Raw genomic sequence first — 19,189 nt, forward strand, 5'->3', positions numbered from 1 at the left:
CAGGTTTCCAATAAAATATTAAGAGACACAATTTACAGGAAAGAAGAGTTACAATCCAATTTCAGAAAATTACAAATGAAACATTTGTCAGAAGGGAAGATCTGTTTACAAGTATGGTTACTCTGGCTATATTACGTATTCAATGAGAGTACCCAATATTTTAAGGCCAGATTTAAACTTTGTGTGCAAGTTCTCAGCTTGCAACTCAAGTGTTTAGGCATTCCAGAGGACTGGGGCTTGGATGCAAAAGGCACCCTGAGGTGTAGATTCAAACCAGATACATAGTTAGTATTTAAGAAGGAATCTGAAATAGATAAGAGATCTAAGAGGATGAAGAAGGGAATATGGAACCTAAAAAATGATAAGTGCAGAGGATGCCCTGTATGAATTATACAGCGAGTTATAGTAAGACAGAACTGGGAGCTAGGCCAGTTTTCTGAGAAAAGGAATAATGTGATCTCACGTCTTGGCACCAAATAATATTTGGCGTCAGTGTTTAGAATTAAATGAAGGCACTTGCTACGGGTCAGTACTTGCAGAAGTGGTATTACTTGGCGATTATACCTATTGTGCAAGTGTATGCTTATGTCTACTTACACTGAGCTCCTCTACTGCTCTAGAGCACCCAAACGTGCCCCTCTCCTTACATAAACATATGTCTTTTAACCTACTGACATGAGGGTCTTGACAAAATCCTGGGAGGCTTTTGACCAACTGCCTGCTCCCTCGACCTCTAACCATCAAAGAGGTCACAAAATCATGAACTCTTCTCTAATGGGCAACTACCAACAGCATCAGAAAGGGCAGTGGCATGTCCTCTGCTAAAGAATAACCTTGACCAGGACACGCTTGAGTGTTAACAGCCAGTATTAAACATCCCATTTGTAGCAAAACTTACTGAATGGTCTGTTCAACAACTGGTTACAAGAATGACACGGATCTAGTCACTTTCTATCTGGATTCAGGCTTGGTTATGGAGGGGAGATGGTCTTTATGTTCCTACTAGACGATCTTCAGAAACTGAGACATGGGATTCAAATCAGTACTGCTGGCTGCCTCAAATCTGGGCTAAAGGCCTACCTGTTTGATGCTGCTTTCGACTCCTGACTTGTAACTTTTATCTTATCCTTATGTGTCCTTCTGTCTGTCCTTCCCTTCTCCTTTTTGGTCCTTGTCTGTTTGTCCTGATTTAGATTGTAAGCTCTTTTGAGAAGGGACTGTCTTCTTCATGTTCAATTGTAAAGCGCTGCGTACGACTGGTAGCGCTATAGAAGTGATTTATAGTAGTAGTAGTTTTCCTAACCATCTGAATTGGTTTCGGTACTTGACTAATTTTAACAAAGGAGTTGCAAATTATTCATGCTGTTAACTTCAGAGTTAACTATATAAGCCATTTATTTTCAAAAATTGGGGCTGCTCTTCACGTAACTTTTAGCCAGACATCTAGCTTCACAGGCAGGAAAAAATAGACATTTAAAAAAAAATGTATTTTCATTAAATTTTACAAAAACAACAGTAATAAATACATTAAACAAACAAAAAATACAGTACAGCACTGTAGTACAAGGAAAACAGAACAATACAGACCACATCATGGAGAACTTGCTATTGTGTCTGGAGTCAAAAACATAATGGACTAAATCTCCACCTAAGAAAAAAAAAAAAATAAACCCAGGGAAAAAGGACAGGTTGAGCCACTATTAAGGAGAAAGGCTTCCAAGAAAGCTCTAGAAACACATAATTGGCTCCTTGGTATGAAATTAAGGGTCCTGTTTACTAGAGCCACGTTAGTATTTTTAGTGCATGCTAAGAATTAGCGCATACTGTGTAGATGCCCATATTTCTATGGGCTAATTTTTAGCACGAACTAAAAACGCTAGTGCACCTTAGTAAATAGAGCCCTAAGTACTTACAAAGAAAACAAAAGAAAAATGTCCAACTTAGGGCCAAAACACGAAGCCAAAATTGCTTCCTCCTAAATTGCATAGCCCTGGCAACATCAGGAGAAATATTTATCTTTTGATCACAAAAAGGAACTTATTTTTTTAGGAGAAAAAAGACCGAGGGACCCATTTAGTAAGCCACGTAGGTGCCTACATGTGCCCAACACGTGTCAATTAGGAGTTAATGCCCGGCTACCGTGTGGCCTGTGCGGTAATTTCATTTTTGACGCGCAACCGCTATGCACGCCAGAAAATATATTTTATTTTCTGGCGTGCTGCGAAAATTGGGTGGTAACTCCGACTTGATAGGCGTAGGCGATTACTGCACAGTTAACATGAGAGACCTTACTGCTAAGTCAATGGCTGGCGGTAAGGTCTCAGACCCAAAATGGATGCGTGCCAAGTTTTGTTTTGCTGCACGTCCATTTTTAGCAAAAGTTTTAAAAGGCCTTTTTTTTTTTTACAGGCGCACTGAAAAATGGATCTGCACGCGCCCAAAACACGTGCCTACAGTAGCGCTGGCCATTTTTCAGCGCACCTTAGTAAAAGAACCCCCCCCCCAAGGGCCTTGTTTACTAAGCTGTGCTAGAGGCACGTTAGCGTTTTTAGCATGTGCTAAACATTATGTCTCCGGGCGCCTACACAGCGTGTGCTAATTTTTAGCATGCGGTAAAAATGCTATTGCACGTTAGTAAACAGGGTCCTTAAGCACTAAGCGGTAGGTTCTACAACATGCACCAAAAATTAGGGTACTAAGCGCCAATTCTGTAATGGCAATTGTCTTTCGAGAACTGTTAACCTTGCTTGATACTTTGGAACCGCCTCCCATTGTTCTATGTAAGCCACACTGAACCTACCAATAGGTGGGAAAATGCAGGATACAAATGCAATAAATAAATAAATATACAAAACTGCCTTTATAGAATAGGACATAAATTGGCACATGCGTGCCTAATTTTAAGTGTGAGCACTTACACCATGTCAAAGGTTGGTGTAAATGCCGGCACCTTAAATAATTACCTCCTGAATGGTTCACAAGATCTTAGCACATCTGCTTCCTTTTCACATTAAATTCCAAGACTTCATATATATTTTTGGAAATTCTTTATTCAGACACCAGAGAGAAGAACAAACTACTGAACACATTACAGCATCAGCAAAATACACAGCACAGACTGTGATTCCATGGCTGCCTGAAGGACTGCAAATTTTAGAACTGGCTCTGGAATTGGCTGGTCCCTGTGGAATCGTCACATTAGACCAGGCACCTGGTTAAAGATGAATCTCTGCACTTCCCCATAGACCCAGCAGGCAAAGCTTTATCATCAGGGTGATGCTGAACCCTTCAATGGCCTCTATCTTGTGCTCAGAGCAGCAACCAGGCAATTTAGTGCCTGTGGAACAGACATATGTATGCTCCCTAGTCTGTGCTCCTGTATTCCTCAAATCCTTTGACTCTAATATGCAGTCATTTATCTCTCTTCTCTCTCCTTTTCCCAGACTGTATGGTACCACAGTGGCATTCATCTCAGTTTATCATCTGTTGCCAGTCTATGCATGCATTTCTTTAACTTTTTCTGGCCTCCTAAGAGTTTAAAAGCAGATGGTTTCCTAAAGGACAAGACTATAAACCACTACTAAATGAACTTGGGAAAAATCCACAATTCTAGGAACATATATAGAATGTTTGTACGTTTGGGAAGCTTGCCAGGTGCCCTTGGCCTGGATTGGCCGCTGTCGTGGACAGGATGCTGGGCTCGATGGACCCTTGGTCTTTTCCCAGTGTGGCATTACTTATGTACTTATGGCTGCCCCTCTTGTTCACCCTTAATTAAAGCCCTGCCTGCACATGTTATATTATGTCTTCAAAGAAACTGAACAGCATTGCAGATTTGTGCCTCAATCGCCACTCCCCTTCTAACATTAGGTGCTTGCAGTGCAACAACGGTTTGCTAAATTCATGGGTCATTTATAAAAGTGCAAAGCAAAAACTTAATTCTGCGAACAAAAATGGATTTATCGTCTGAATACATTGACCCCAACAGGCCTGAATGGCAAAATTGAATGGGGCCATTTTTTCTAGATTTGAGATACCTAACTTCACGGACTAATGACATTAAGGGTTCTGTTTTAATTCATATATCAATTGTCCACAAGCTGATTGGTCAGGTTGAATCCTGGCGTCTGACGTCACTCAGCATTTAAATTGGGAGGGGCCATTTTCTTTGTGGGTCCATTAGTGCTGAGTATCGACTTGGGCTAAGGTCTCTGCTGTACAGATCAAGATAAGATTAAGGCTATATTTCAGTTTGCTGTTCTGATATATTCTTTTCCTTACAGATTGACGCAGACCATTTGACCCTGAGGCAGGTGACGAAACGCTGGCCACCGTTGGTCATGGTCATGCTCAGCGTCTTGAGAGCCTGGATACTAAGCTAAGTAAATTATACACACTTGACCTTTAAGATAAAGTGTAAAAGTAAAAAAGAAAAAGAAAAAAGAAAAAAAGAGAAATTGCGATTTGTATGAATATTTGCAGTAGACCAGTGGGGTGTTTGCCGATGATGAAGCAGCCCAGCCTCCCGAGAGCTCTTTAATTTTTCGAGCCGGGGGCTTCTTGAGGCTTCACCTCTATATATAACGAACTCATTATTAGAGTACAAGCCAGTTGAGTCTCCACCTATCTCCGTCACGTATTTATGTATTTATTTACCAACATTTGATTACACTTCTCACTGTAAGCTTTTGAGGTGAGTTACTAGTATAATTGAACATATTCATACATTCATTTTAATTAATTCCTAACCCTTGCCTCCTATCACAAACATAAAATACATTAAAAATTAAAGATGACCACATCCTTAAAAAAAAAAAAAAGAATCCTTCCAAATCCACCGCAATATTATTTACAAAAATACACAGAGCTAGTCTCAGGACAGATCCCTCAGGCACTCCACTACGTTTTGTCTTCCTGAAATTTTCCTAGTTTCGGGATGTTTTCAGTTAGTTGTGCATTCTTTTTAATAACAAGCTTTTAATGCTTGATATTAAGCTTTAGCATTCATTTTACAAAGCCGTGCTAGTGATTCCGGTGAGGCGAATGTGATGAAACCCGTTCAATTCCTATGGGCTTCGTCACATTTGCTACATTAGAATTGTTAGTGCGGCTTTGTAAAAGCAGCCCTTAATGTGCATCAGTTCATCAGATAATCTACGTTAATATAGAACACACTACAATGTTTAAATCACACTAACAAAATGTTCTTTAACAAATGCACATCCCTACCAATTTCTAATCTAGTCCATCCTGTTGGGTCCCAGCCCCATGCTGCTTAGTTTATTCTAGAGCCTCTTGTTTGTACAGTATTAAACATAGTTCCTGAAATCCAAGTAACCGCATTCAGTGTACAACCTCAATTTAATTCTCTAGCCACCCAACTGAAGAACTCAATCATATTTATTTTTGACAATGTGTCTCTGGTAAAACCATGCTGTCTTGGATTGCAGATAGTTTACTATCCTTTCTTTCAGTGGCATTTCCAATAATTTTCACACCACTGAAGTAAGGCTTATCAGCCTCTACTTTCCAATCTCTTCTCTATCACCACTCTTGGGAAGAAGGACCACAATCACCTTTCTCCAATCCCAAGCAACCACTTTTGTCTCCAAGAATCTAACACATCTTTCATCAGACTTCTTAGTATCGTAGAATGTATCTCATCTTGATTCATAGCTTTTACCACTTTCAGTTTTGCAGGTTCCACACAAACACTCTCTACCATGAATGGTGCAATACCTGCCTCACTACCTCATATCTTTAGTAGCTTTCAGCAGTCCCACTCCAAGGTATTCTTTGGTGAATATTGGCACAAAAGTAGCTTAGCATTTCTGCTTTCTCATTGTCACCTTCCACACACACTGTCTCCTCTCAATCATAATTCCACTTCTGGCCAACTTTGTTCTCTGACATACCTGAAAAAAAAAAATCTTGTCAACTCACTTTGACTCCTTAGTATCTTTTTTCCCCACTCACAACTTTGCCATCCTGATTTCTTTCCTCCTTCATCCTTGTCTGTTTCCTTTTGAGATCTTTCTAGTTTTAAACACAAATCTTTTTGCCTTTATTTTTCAGTCACCTTGTCAACGAGCCATGTCCATTTTCTTTTTCTCTTCTGCACTCTCATTTAGTGAAAAGGTACCCAAGTACTAATAATGCATTTTAATAGCATACAGTAAGTACACACTAATGTGATAAGGCACTTTAGTAAATCTAGCATAAAGATTTATTGCTATTCTTCTTTAAATTTAGTCAACTGCTCTCCCATTTCACCTACTGTTTCTCCTCCCAGCTCTACCAGTTCCTCTTTAAGGTATTCTTTTGAGATCTTGTGTCAGGGAACCAGCACCCCTAGGACCCATTGACAATTTGTTACCTGTGCTGGAACCTCTGTGGTGACTTCAGAGAATAACCTGCTGGGCTTGGGCCAGCCCCTGAGTTCGATGTTACCTTAATTCCCGAAGTGAGAGCAACTCCTCCTCATTGTTATAACCATGTTTTCTCCCTCCCTTGCATACCCATATGTTCTCTCTCCCCCTACATAGCCTTAACAATCATCATGCTTCCCTCCTTCCCAAATGCATGATCTCTCTCCCAGATTTCTCCCAGAGTCCCCTGATACATTGTCCTCAGCGGCAAAACTGCAAAAGCCCCTCCCCAGTCATACACATGATTCCTCTCAGTTCATCCTCCAGTTCCAGAGCCCCAATCACACATACAATCTTCCAATACACATCCCCCAGTTTCAGAGCCCCCCCCCCCCTAATCAACTGAGCTCACACAGGGTGCTGCTCACCATCTTTCTGCTTTCAAGGCCCCCTCCCTTACCCTCAGCCTGCTCTACACAAGAGCAGGCTGAGGGTTCAATAGAATTCAATTCCTCCTGTGCAGGTCAAAGCTAATCTGAACCCCAGGAAGGAGAGAAGCCATTGTAGGAGAAGCAAGTGCATTGTTAGACTCTTGTTCTGCTGGTCAAGAAGGAGAACACTGCTCTTGACTTCCTTCCAAGCAATTGTTACCACCTCTGTTCCACTACGGAGGCTCTTTGTTTTCAGAAAATTATTTAACAAGGGGATCTTGGAAGTAGGAGCCTACTTTCAGGTGGCAGATGTCTGCATCCTGAGTTTCCGAGGTGCCCAAGTGGTATGGGAAGGAAAAGGGGCAAAATAACATCCAAGTTTCTGTCAGCATCAGGCCCAATTCTCCAACATTTTCTGCATGTGGCCTTGGTACATCCAGGGAGACAGAGAGGCATTTGGCATCTTCAATGCTGAAGAACCATGTCGTTCCACCACCACCTCCACAAATGCTGTGAGTTTCAGCAGCTGCAGACTCCCTACCAGAGCTGGCTGATGATGTGGCTAGACTTTCAGTGACCATGTGGGAAGCAATCACTGCTGGCCATGTTGCAGCAGGAAATGAGGTTGAAGCCTCAGTTGGAGGAAAGCTGTGGTGACTTGTAGATGGATTCTTTGCTCTCCTGGGAAAATCAAGACCAGCCTGTGTCTGCTGTGTGAGACTCAGAAGACATTGTCTGAGATAACTCATTTTTCCATCTCATTCCCTCCTGCATTTGAAATTCTAGCTTTACCAGTTCCTCCTCCTAATGTTATTACTATATACCCGCATACAGAAAAGCTGCTGCTGGAGAGGGAGTTTGGGTGGTGACCTGATTGGACAGTTTGGAACTGACTGCATTGTTCGAATCTTCAACATAAGGTATTAGAGCTACACTGGTGGTGGTGTTTATATTGGAGCCTGATAGGGATAGGGTTTTAGATGTTTTCCCATCATAAAGTCGGTGTGTGTGTTAGAAATTTCTAGACTCAAGGGAACATTTGGTTTCTAATAACTTGAGACTGAAGTTAGGAGTTGTCTGATATGTTTTCCAGTAGGCTAATATTTTGTAGGGGTGTGCAGGCAAAAAAAAAAAAAAAAAGTTTTGTTTAGTTTCCTATCTTTGCTGGTTTTTGTGTTTTGTTTTTATAATTTTTATGTGACAATTTGAGTTGGCTGTGGTTGCTGCCTCCCTTCAAAAAAACCCAAAACAGCTCATAGCAAACCACTTCAACCACCTGATCACAACCCAACCCCCGATGTCAATCTGTGCCCTTGAAGAACATCACCCATGATCCCCCCCCCCCCCCCCAGCACTTGCATTATGCAATGTATATCCCTCACCTCCACTGAAGAGGCAGTTGGCTTTAGAACACAGTTTAAAGCCACATAATTAGGAATCTTTGGAGAAAGTGAGGGCACCTCAGACCCGAAGCTCAAGGCAGGTACAAAGTTTCAAATTTCACAGAAGTGGGCTGCTCTCATCTAACAGGGGATTACCCAGCATAAGGTTTTCCATTTGAGCCCCTTCTGTAAGAACCTCCCATGGGTGTGTCAGGAATCATTGGAAGCACTTCATAAATAACCTCTGTAATGCAGAGCTACCAAGCTCACTATTTCTAGGCAGGAAACCTTTTCGCCAGTCTTGGTTTTGCACTTACACTCCAAAGCAGTGCGGGTTTTACAGTCCTTGATGCTACCCACTGAAATTCATACTACAGGTCACATGACGACATGCTTGTTAGAAATCAACCAAAACAGCAACCACTAGGTTAGGGTAAGAAAACCCCCACGTGCGTAGAAGCAAACAAAGTCAAGGAGTAAGGGTGGACCAAGAGGTCTACCCAGCCAAAGCTTAATTGAAGTAGCTTTATTTGCACCAATTGTATGTATGACCCGACACAGGACCATGTTTCGATGGCTTTACCATCTGCCTCAGGGGCCAAAATACTACATACAAAATAAATACATAAATTAAGATTAAAAATACAAATAAAAATCACACAATAATCAAAATACTAATAAAAGTTATGAGGGTTAACAATATGCATAATAATATACTACTACTACTAATAAAAGTTAATATACACAGTAATAGACATATTTTTATGAGTGTATATTTTCATTAATGGCCAAATGACAAAAAGTGAACCAAATTAAATTAACAATATAAGGACGAGAGACCAATAACAAAAGAAATGTAGCAAAACTGGCCTTTTAAAAAGTATCACAAGGGATGGGTGAACAATATCTAAAAAGAAACAAAATGTAAAATTACAAAAACGAAAAACACTGGAACACATGAACACATGAATGTAACAGTGATTGACATAAAAAGTAGCCATATTCAGTGTACACCCTCAATTTAATTCTCTAGCCATACAACTGAAGAACTCAATCATATTTATGACATAATTTGCCTCTGGTAAAATCATTGCCGATAGTTTACTATCCTTTCTTTCAGTGGCACTTCCAATAATTTTCAACCACTGAAGTAAGGCTTACCAGCCTGTACTTTCCAATCTCTTCTCTATCACCATTCTTGGGAAGAGGAACCACAATCACCTTTCTCCAATCCCAAGCAACAATTTTCAACCCCCCTCCCCATTTTTTTTTCTTTTGAGGACCTTAAATAGCCTACAAATTCTGTAGGCCATTTTTACTTCCTTAGGGCTCCTTTTACAAAACTGCTCTAGTGATTCTGGCGTGGCAAATGTGACAAAGCCCATTCAGTTCCTATTGACTTCATTGCATTTGCTGCACAGGAATCGCTAGTACAGTTTTGTAAAAGGAGCCCTTAATGTTATTGTATAATGTTATATTTCAGTTTCTGAGTTGCCTGCCGCTATATTTCCTGACAACATGTATGATCTTGGTTATTTTGTGAAACTGATTTATAAAACTAAAGTTAAAAACTAAAACAAACAAACAAAAAAATAAGGGGCTCCTGGAAGATATATTTGGAAGGATGGTTCAGAAGTTTAGAGTTGATAACCAGGGGTGTGCAGCCAGATAATCTGCATTCCCCCGGATTCTCAGTATCGCGCTGAAATTACCACATGTAGTTATGCGCATAGATATAGAGAATGGAAGTTAATAGATTAACAAGCACTATTGAGTGTTAATTGAAATTTAAGCATATTGAAATCTATACACAAATATCTGTGTGCACTAGTTTATGGAATACGACCAGGTTCTAAAGTGCATATTTGAAAAAGGGCGTTCCGCGTATTTCAGAGTAGGCATTCCCTTGATTTCTCTGGAATTTATTGCTCTCTGCGTTAATATATGCTTAAATTTACACCTAGTTTTCTTTAGCGTACATATCCGCATCGTTTCTTTACTGTACCTATCTCTAGCATGTACATGATTTACTTGTAAAATTTTACATTTACATCTTATTTCTTTCACCAATTTCCACTTCTGTAACACTAATCTGCTAAGCACATATACCTTTAAAAGTCTCCCAACTCTAACACATACACATTTGTGTTAGTTCGTGGCAAATGCAAAGTGGACAGCTGCCAGGTAACTAATATGCTCACAAGCTGTCTTTGCACTGTGGTGTGATAGCTACAACACTGCTCTCTGATGTCACCGAGTAGAGTTCAAGTCCAGCTGTAGGACACAAGCAGCACACACATATAAACCAAGTTAACTACCATAAGTCAATGAGCAAGAGCTTTCATTTGACAAAACAGACCCAGCCAATATGAGAGAGTCTTAGCTGGATACCTCTCTACCTGCCAGAATATCTTCATATAGCAAACACAGTGTAAAGGTTACAAATTAGATGAGTGAGTGCACAGGGGGCATGTCCTGCTTTAAGAAAACAGTCATGCTCCTGGATCTGTGTTGTGTGTACTCTTGTATCATGTGTGTACTGTAATGGTATTGCTGGAAGGCCACGGCCAACACAGATAGCAAGTTACACAGTTCCATACTGCTGATTTTGGCCCAGTCCTGGTTTTTTAACATACATTCCAAGCTGTGTGGGATCAACAGTACCTGACTCTGCCAACTGAAGTGTGGCAAGTTCCATAATACACTGGGATGGGATGGTTAGAAATCCACAACTGGCCCAAAATCTGCAGCCTAGAAGTGTCAAAGATGGAATCCCTGTGAAAGGAGATATCAATAGGAAGGGGGTCAGACTCTGTTAAAGGCCCCCTCATATATGTGTCATATGCTGCATCCTATAGCTTTGAGTAATCTGCCCCTATTGTAGACACTTCCACCAGCCAGTTAAAGAAATGTTTCCCCAATGCAAAACATGCATGACAGGAAGAGAGGCAGACAAATAGCAAAGATCATATCCCACTGCATTGCAAAATAAACCTAGTGACTGAAGCCCCTATGCCACTAAATAATATAGTGTAATGGTTAGGGCACTTGCCTTGTAATGGAAGATGTGTGAGTTTCTTTCCCATATGGGATAATCTGTACTCAAGTACCACATAAAAACATGGTGGTGTTGTTTTTTACTCCGCAGTGTTCACTATGACTGCTGGAATAATGACTGCACCCATAGTTGTATTTAATTTGGTGCAGATTACACAGCCTATCATTAAGGCTCAGGCAGACACCATTTTGTCTTTAGCAATTCAGAGAGTGTGCTTTTGCTTCTCTATGATTTGCTGTTTACTTGGTGGTTTTGCTGTTTACCAACCCTATATTCATATTACATTCTGTGTCTGCCTTCTCCACATCTTTTCAATCTTTGCCATCAATATCCCACTTCATTGCAAAATAAACATTGTGCAGTACACAATGGATGGTTTCTTGGGGTTGTGGACGATACAGGAGGGAGACCAGCAGAGGATGAAGAGGGGGAGAGGGCAGCAGGCATACAGTCTGAAGAATCATGAGCACAGGTCAGTACTCGAGCACAGGTCAGTACTCCAGCACAGGTCAAAAAGGGCACAGAGGCTGACAAGCCAGTGCAACTCTGGAATCTATCAGAGATTGAGAAGCCTGTAATTTAGAATGTGATTTAGCAACTTAAGGGAAAAATATATTGTGAGAACAGGAAGATAAGTGCTGAAGTATGTGAAGCCTTGCTTAACACAAAAGGTATATAAACAATTGAATCAGAGTATTACGTTGGAAAGGCAGAGGCAGACCACATGTTTGTGTCCCTTGATCGCCACATGAGAAACTAGCATTTATAATTGTAACTTTCTCTTGATAAGTAATTAAAGAATTGCTTTTCTCATACGCTTGTCCTTCCTAGTCTTTTATCTCTCTAAATTGCGGGTGGTTGGCAAGTACTAATTTGGGGAGGTGATAAAAGACTAGTAATTTAAAAACATTGGTAACCCCCGACGTTGATAAGAGGGATCGTCCGTTACGAGTTGAACATGGACCCTTCGATTGACTCAGATTTCGGGTCAGGGCGAAGTAAAAAAGAAAAATATTTAACAAAAAAAAAACAAAAACAAAAAAATCAATACAGATCATAAAAAGTACAAAAAATAGGAAAAAAGACAATAAAAAGTGGATCCAAGTTTTTTAGTTTTATACTAGGATAGGGTTGGATAGAACCTTGATCTGGGACGCTGGACAAGGTCATCTGACTACCTGACTACGTGATGAGTAAAAATAGTCTTCAGTTTTCAAGCTGCAGGACTTCTGGAATCCTAATATAAGACAAAAAGTGGTAAGTAGAACCTTTTATTTTTTTTATATTTTGTTCACAGTATTGAGTGTAAGATGGCTATGTCTTGTGAGTTAGTAATTAAATGCTTTCCATTAGAAAATACAGAATTACTGACTCACACTAAATTGCATAAATGGAACAAAAAACAAACTGATTTTTGTTGGCCAATGCAAGGATACTTTGATCCGCCCACTTTAAAAGCATTAATTGATAATGAAAAACATAAGAAACGCACATCTCGTGTCAAACACCACCTAGATCAAAATTGTTCTCATCTTCATGAGGGCAAAAAAGACCACAATTTTGTTTTTTATATGAATGGCAGAGATGGACCTAGTCCATCCCACCACTATAATATTCAGTGCTGGCAATGTAACAACTTTGGACATTTTGCCTCTGAATGCAGAAATACATGGGTTTTGATCTGTAAATTCCCACCTCCTCCACCTGAAGCTACGGCTTCGCCAGCGCCTCCACTATATGATAGCCCACCTAAAGGTGAGAGTCAGAGAGGCTTTGGTTTCTCTGGCCACTGCACAGCTGGACAACCTAGTTCATCTCGCCTATCTAATATTCAATGTTGGCAATGTAATAATATTGGTCATTATCCTTCGGAGTGTAGGAGAGGCCCCTAGACACGCTAGACACTTAATTCTGTCTCTCTCATGTTTACTTAACAACATTCCTTTGTAAATAACTTTGTCTTCAGTTCAGTGATAAACTGATTTTCCCAGTCTGGCGGTCTTTGTGTGAGCTTTGAAATTCAGCACTACTGATAAGGATTAAATTACTTTCTATTTTTAGCCCGAGGTAATTCACTGCTGCCCTGGCATTTCCTAAGTTTGTCTTACAGTTCACAATTTTATTTCAATGTTTTCTTTTGTATACAATTATATTCCAGTGTTCTCTTTTGTGTATATGATTTCTAGATAACAATTTAGTTTCCCTGCTAGGCTTGCTAAGAATTCTACAGTTTTATTTTCAGGATGTTTAAACGTGTCCACATTTCATTATAAACATTTATTGTATTTTTCTCCTGCTTCTTTTGAGACACTATAATCAAACATGTACATGCGTATCCTAAAACAATGATATAGATAGACCAGTGGAATATACAGAAATATTTTCTTTTTAATTATTTCAATGCACTCCAAGATTTCTGATCAGCTGCAGAGATACGGAATCTCAATGAGGCATTTAAATAGTACTATTGTACATTTTTCCCTTCCTCCTGGAATAGCTCTCTCATATACTTCTAGCCCTAGGACATTGTTTTGGTAATTTCTTATGCATATGCCTAATACTGCATTTCAATAGCGTGCCCTAATTTGCAACCTTTTATCTATCTGTCTTGCGTTTCCCCAGGAAACCGCCAGCCAGAAGAGGGGATGGTAGTAAATGTATTGGTTATACCTAAAGTGTAATGTTTTCACATTCCGTACAGAATTACGGTCTCTTTTTCTTTAAGAATACACTTTTCCTTAATGATGACTTTTATTTTGAAGCCCCATCTTGATTATGTGACTCTTTGTAAAGGTCAGTCAAGGATACAGCTTGTTGTCTGCCTTATCAGGACTTTTCTTAAAGCTGATTTTTCTTAGATTGGTTTCAAACCTTAACATTCACTTCTGGATTTTGATTTACAAGGATACATTTTACATTAACTGTGAGATTTACTGTAAAGTTCTTGCCTGTATTTTTCTATTATTTCTACATGCTACATACTTTTACAGTTTACTTTGTGATGCAGTTGCAGATTTTATTGTTCCCATATGTTTACTTTCTTGCAGTGGCGTAGCTAGGGTAGTTGACACCCGGGGCCGGTCATTTTTTAACACCCCCCCCCCCCCCCCAAATTCAGTACTAGGCATACCGAGAATACAAAACACTCAGGACCTATAGCGCAATTCTACCATACCATAAGCAGTCATTTCTACAAGTCACACAAGCATCTTAAACGCTACAGTGAGCACTAGAACATCAATTCACCTATTGTAAAACGAAAACAGACAGATTAGTACAGATCGTCGATCCTGCACAGTCAATGCCAACCGAAAGCCATATCTTTTTCACAAACACAGATACACCCTAATCCACTATAGAATAAGTAATCATAAACTTTCTATTTAGACAAAAATTAAACTGAACCCCCGATGCCAGACTCTGCATACAATGCACCACCACAGAAACAGAAAATGTCCCCTAGTACTGTGCAAAATATAAAATTTGAAAAAACTAACAAATCCGATCACTTTACAAATTAACAAATAGAAATAAAACAAATATAGAAAATAAAATACCATTTTATTGGACTAATACATTTAGCTTTCAGAGGCCAAAACCTCCTTCCTCAGGTCAATACAGTATAGTGCTGTTATAGTATCCTATCCTGACCTGAGGAAGGGGGTTTTGTTCTCTGAAAGTTAAGTCAAAATGTATTAAAAATTAGTCCAATAAAATGATTACCTTATTTATATGTTCTATTTATAAACATTTATTAACACATAAACACAGATACAATACTATACCCTAAAGCAAAAAAATTAAAAAAATATATTTTATTTACAGTTTGTTGTCTCTGGTTTCTGCTTTCCTCATCTTCTTTTCACTGTCTTCCTTCCATCCAGCATCTGTCTTCGCTCTTTCTCTGAAATCCAGTGTCTGCCCTCTCTAATGTCCCTTCCATCCAGTGTCTGCCTTCTCTCTCTGCCCCTTCCATCCACCATCTGCCCTCTTTCTCTCTCCCCCTTCCACCCACCATCTGCCCTTTCTCTCTGCCCCTTCGATCCGTCTGCCCTCCCTCTCCCATCCATCCAGGGTCTGCCCTCCCTCTCCCATCCATCCAGGGTCTGCCCTCCCTCACGCTCCCCTCCTTCCATCCAGGGTCTGTCCCCTCTCTCTGCCCCCTCTTTTCAGCCCCCTCTTTCCACCTGCACCTAGTTCCAGCCCACATCTCCCACCTGCCACCCTTTTCAGCCCCACTATCCCACCAGTCCCCAGCCCTTTTCTCCCATCAGTCCTGGGCTTCAGCCCCCAGCCACTACTCCCTGTCCCCTTTTCAGCCCCTAGTTTCAACCCCAGCCCTTTTCTCTCACCAGTCCCGAGCTTCAGCCCCAGCCAGTTCTCCCTGTCCCCTTTAAAGCCCCCAGTCCCCACATTTCAGCCCCTGCCCCTTTTCAGCCCCCAGTTCGTTTCAGACCCCTTCTCCCATGAGCACTTCCCTCCCCAGTCCCCTTATCCCCTCTGAGCACCCCCACCCCTCCCCAATCCCCTTCTCACCTCTGAGCATCCCTCCTCTGAACTCCCCCACCCCTCCCCAATCTCCTTCTCACCTCTGAGTACCCTTCTGAGCTCCCCCACCCTCCCCAATCCCCTCTGAGCACCCCCACCCTCTCCAATCCCCTTCGCCCCTCTGAGCACCCCTCCTCTGAATTCCCCCACCCCCTCTCCAATCCCCATTCTCCCCTCTGAGCACCCCCACCCCCTCTCCAATCCCCTTCTCCCATCTGAGCACCCCTCCTCTGAACTCCCCCACCCCCTCTCCAATCCCCATTCTCCCCTCTGAGCACCCCCACCCTCTCCAATCCCCTTCTCCCATCTGAGCACCCCTCCTCTGAACTCCCCCACCCCCTCTCCAATCCCCATTCTCCCCTCTGAACTCCCCCACCCCCTCTCCAATCCCCTTCTCCCCTCTGAACTCCCCCTCTGACCTAGTCCCGTCCCCCCTCCATTGAAGCCACAGAGCCCTCTTCTTCCTGTATTTTTATTTTTCCCTAATTTGTGTTTCCATTAATGAAAGCAGAGGCTTGTTTGTAGCAGACCTGATTACCCAGAAAACTGCAATGGTATAGATTTAAAATTATGTTTTGAATTGAATGGAGAAACCTTGTGAAGAAGTTGGAAGCAATTTCCCAATCAATTTTGGAAAGTTTTATATAGAAAATTACAGAAATGTTTTAAACAAATGAGGCCTATTTGCAATGAGCTAAAAATAGTCACGTGGAAGGAGGGCATGATGGTATACAGCATGTATAGAAAAGATATTGCAAGTTAGCTAGGAAGAATGGGAAGGGAAAGGAAATGGGACTTGATATACCACCTTTCTGAGGTTTTTGCAACTACATTCAAAGCGGTTTACATATATTCAGGTACTTATTTTTTTACCAGGGGCAATGGAGGGTTAAGAGACTTGCCCAGAGTCACAAGGAGCTACAGTGGGAATCAAACTCAGTTCCCCAGGATCAAAGTCCACTGGACTAACCACTAGGCTACTCCTCTGAAACGTGAATATATATGGAAGGGGTTGAACAGGGATATATATGTATATGAATTATGATATACTCTTTTGGTTAAGACCAGAATAGCAATTGATTTTATTCTAAATTAACTATAACCAGAATTGCATAGAGTATAACATCTGAAAACAGCATCGAGCTAATGGCATTTTGTTAAGGAACTGGGCAGATATTAAGTACATTGCTCTGTTTAATTGTTTTAATTCAAAGCACCATTATTTACTCTAAAGTTGACACCTTTCAGAAGCATCATGTTATCCTGTTTACAAATATCAGCCTGACCAGCTGGTATATAAGAGTTTCACCCATAAAATGTGGCAAGACTCAATCTATACGGGACTGTTTAGTATCCAAACAGTGACACCTACAGATGCGTTGTTGGAAGGAGATTTTTAGTTGGATTCATTTGTGTGCTTTAAAGACATACTCCATTTATTGGGTGAACTCCAGCATTTAAACTGTTGGTGTGACTTGACGGAATATTACTCTTTTTTGTATAACCCTTAATTAAGTTACATTTTGAGTTATGATTTCTCTTTTTGGTTCTCTTCCTCTGACTCTAAATCCTTTCTGCTTACTAGGTGTAAACTCATATGTTAACACAATTAGTTTTAATATTACTAAAGCAACTGATGGCTTCATGTTTGATAATGCTTCTGTTCACATAAGATTTTTATTATATTTTGCATATAACTTGAACTGTGCAAAGAATGAAATCTGAGAACACCCTTAAGTTAATGACATGTTACTAATGAATTGGACAACTATTATATGGACTATTTAACTTGCTGGAAATCATGAGATGCTCTAAGTGGAAGTCTTCTGGATGCAACATGATGCCTGTCCGTGTGAGCCTCCCAACAGTATACAGACTGCTGTTTCACAATACCAGAACCTACACTGACTTTTAAAATTTCTCTGATGGCAAAATTGTCTACTTATCAGATTAACAAAATTTTAACTGACTTTGAATTACCTGATTTCTAACTGCTTACATTTTAAAACCACACATTATGGGCTTTTCCAAAGATTCTATTTTTCTTACTGAATTATCTCCTTACATCACAAGCTGTTTTATGCACTGCTAATATTAATTGCTACTACTACTACTTTCATTTCTATAGCGCTACTAGACATACGCAGCGCTGTACACTTGAACATGAAGAGACAGTCCCTGCTCAACAGAGCTTACAATCTAATTAGGCCAGACAAACAGGACAAACAAGAGATAAGGGAATATTAAAGTGAGGATGATAAAATAAGGGTTCTGAACAAGTGAATAAGGGTTAGGAGTTAAAAGCAGCATCAAAAAGGTGGGCTTTTAGCTTAGATTTGAATACGGCCCGAGATGGAGCTTGACGTACCGGCTCAGGAAGTCTATTCCAGGCATAAGGTGCAGCAAGATAAAAGGAACGGAGTCTGGAGTTAGCAGTGGAGGAGAAGGGTGCAGATAAGAGAGATTTACCCAGTGAGCGGAGTTCCTGGGGAGGAACGTAGGGAGAGATGACAGTGGAGAGGTACTGAGGAGCTGCAGAGTGAATGCACTTATAGGTTAATAAGAGGAGTTTGAACTGTATGCGGAAATGGATAGGAAGCCAGTGAAGTGACTTGAGGAGAGGGCTAATATGAGCATAAGGACACTGGCGGAATATTAGTCGTGCAGCAGAATTTTGAACAGATTGAAGAGGAGAGAGATGGCTAGGTGGGAGACCTGTGAGAAGCAAGTTGCAATAGTCTAAGCGAGAGGTGATAAGAGTGTGGATGAGGGTTCTGGTAGTGTGCTCAGACAGGAAAGGGCGAATTTTGCTGATATTATAGAGAAAGAAACGACAGGTTTTAGCAGTGTGTTGAATATGTGCAGAGAAGGAGAGGGAGGAGTCGAAGATGACCCCAAGGTTACGAGCTGATGAGACAGGAAGGATGAGAGTGTTATCCACAGAAATAGAAAATGGGGGAGGAGGAGAGATTGGTTTAGAGGGAAAGATAAGAAGCTCAGTCTTGGTCATGTTTAGTTTCAGATGGCGCTGAGACATCCAGGCAGCAATGTCAGACAGGCAGGCTGATACTTTGGCCTGGATTTCGGCTGAGATTTCTAGTGAACATTGTATAATTGCTTATACAATGTTCACCATGCTATGGAAAACCTTCATATTTTCTAGTTTCACCACATTGATAATTATTGCTGTATAACACCCTGTATTAGAAGCTTAGTGCAGAAGCTTAGTGCAACAGTTAATTGAAACTGCTTTAAGTAAAAGAGAACCTATAGGACATGCATATGTACTGTATGAAAGACTACGCATTAGCGCAGAAATTGAAAATGTTGAAGATAATGTTTAATTTCTTTGTGATACTCTTGTTTTTGCATTATTCTCTTCCTCTAGGATCATTTAGATGG

General features: G+C 40.7%; 1 long non-coding RNA gene across 1 annotated transcript in view; it reads right to left on the bottom strand.

The window, feature by feature from the left end:
* LOC115471137 overlaps nucleotides 1–19,189 on the bottom strand; it is a 90,334-nt gene that overhangs the window by 54,832 nt on the left and 16,313 nt on the right. The gene's annotated exons all lie outside the window — the stretch shown is intronic.

This window comes from Microcaecilia unicolor, chromosome 5 (genome assembly GCF_901765095.1).
Source record: "Microcaecilia unicolor chromosome 5, aMicUni1.1, whole genome shotgun sequence".
Taxonomy (NCBI): domain Eukaryota; kingdom Metazoa; phylum Chordata; class Amphibia; order Gymnophiona; family Siphonopidae; genus Microcaecilia; species Microcaecilia unicolor.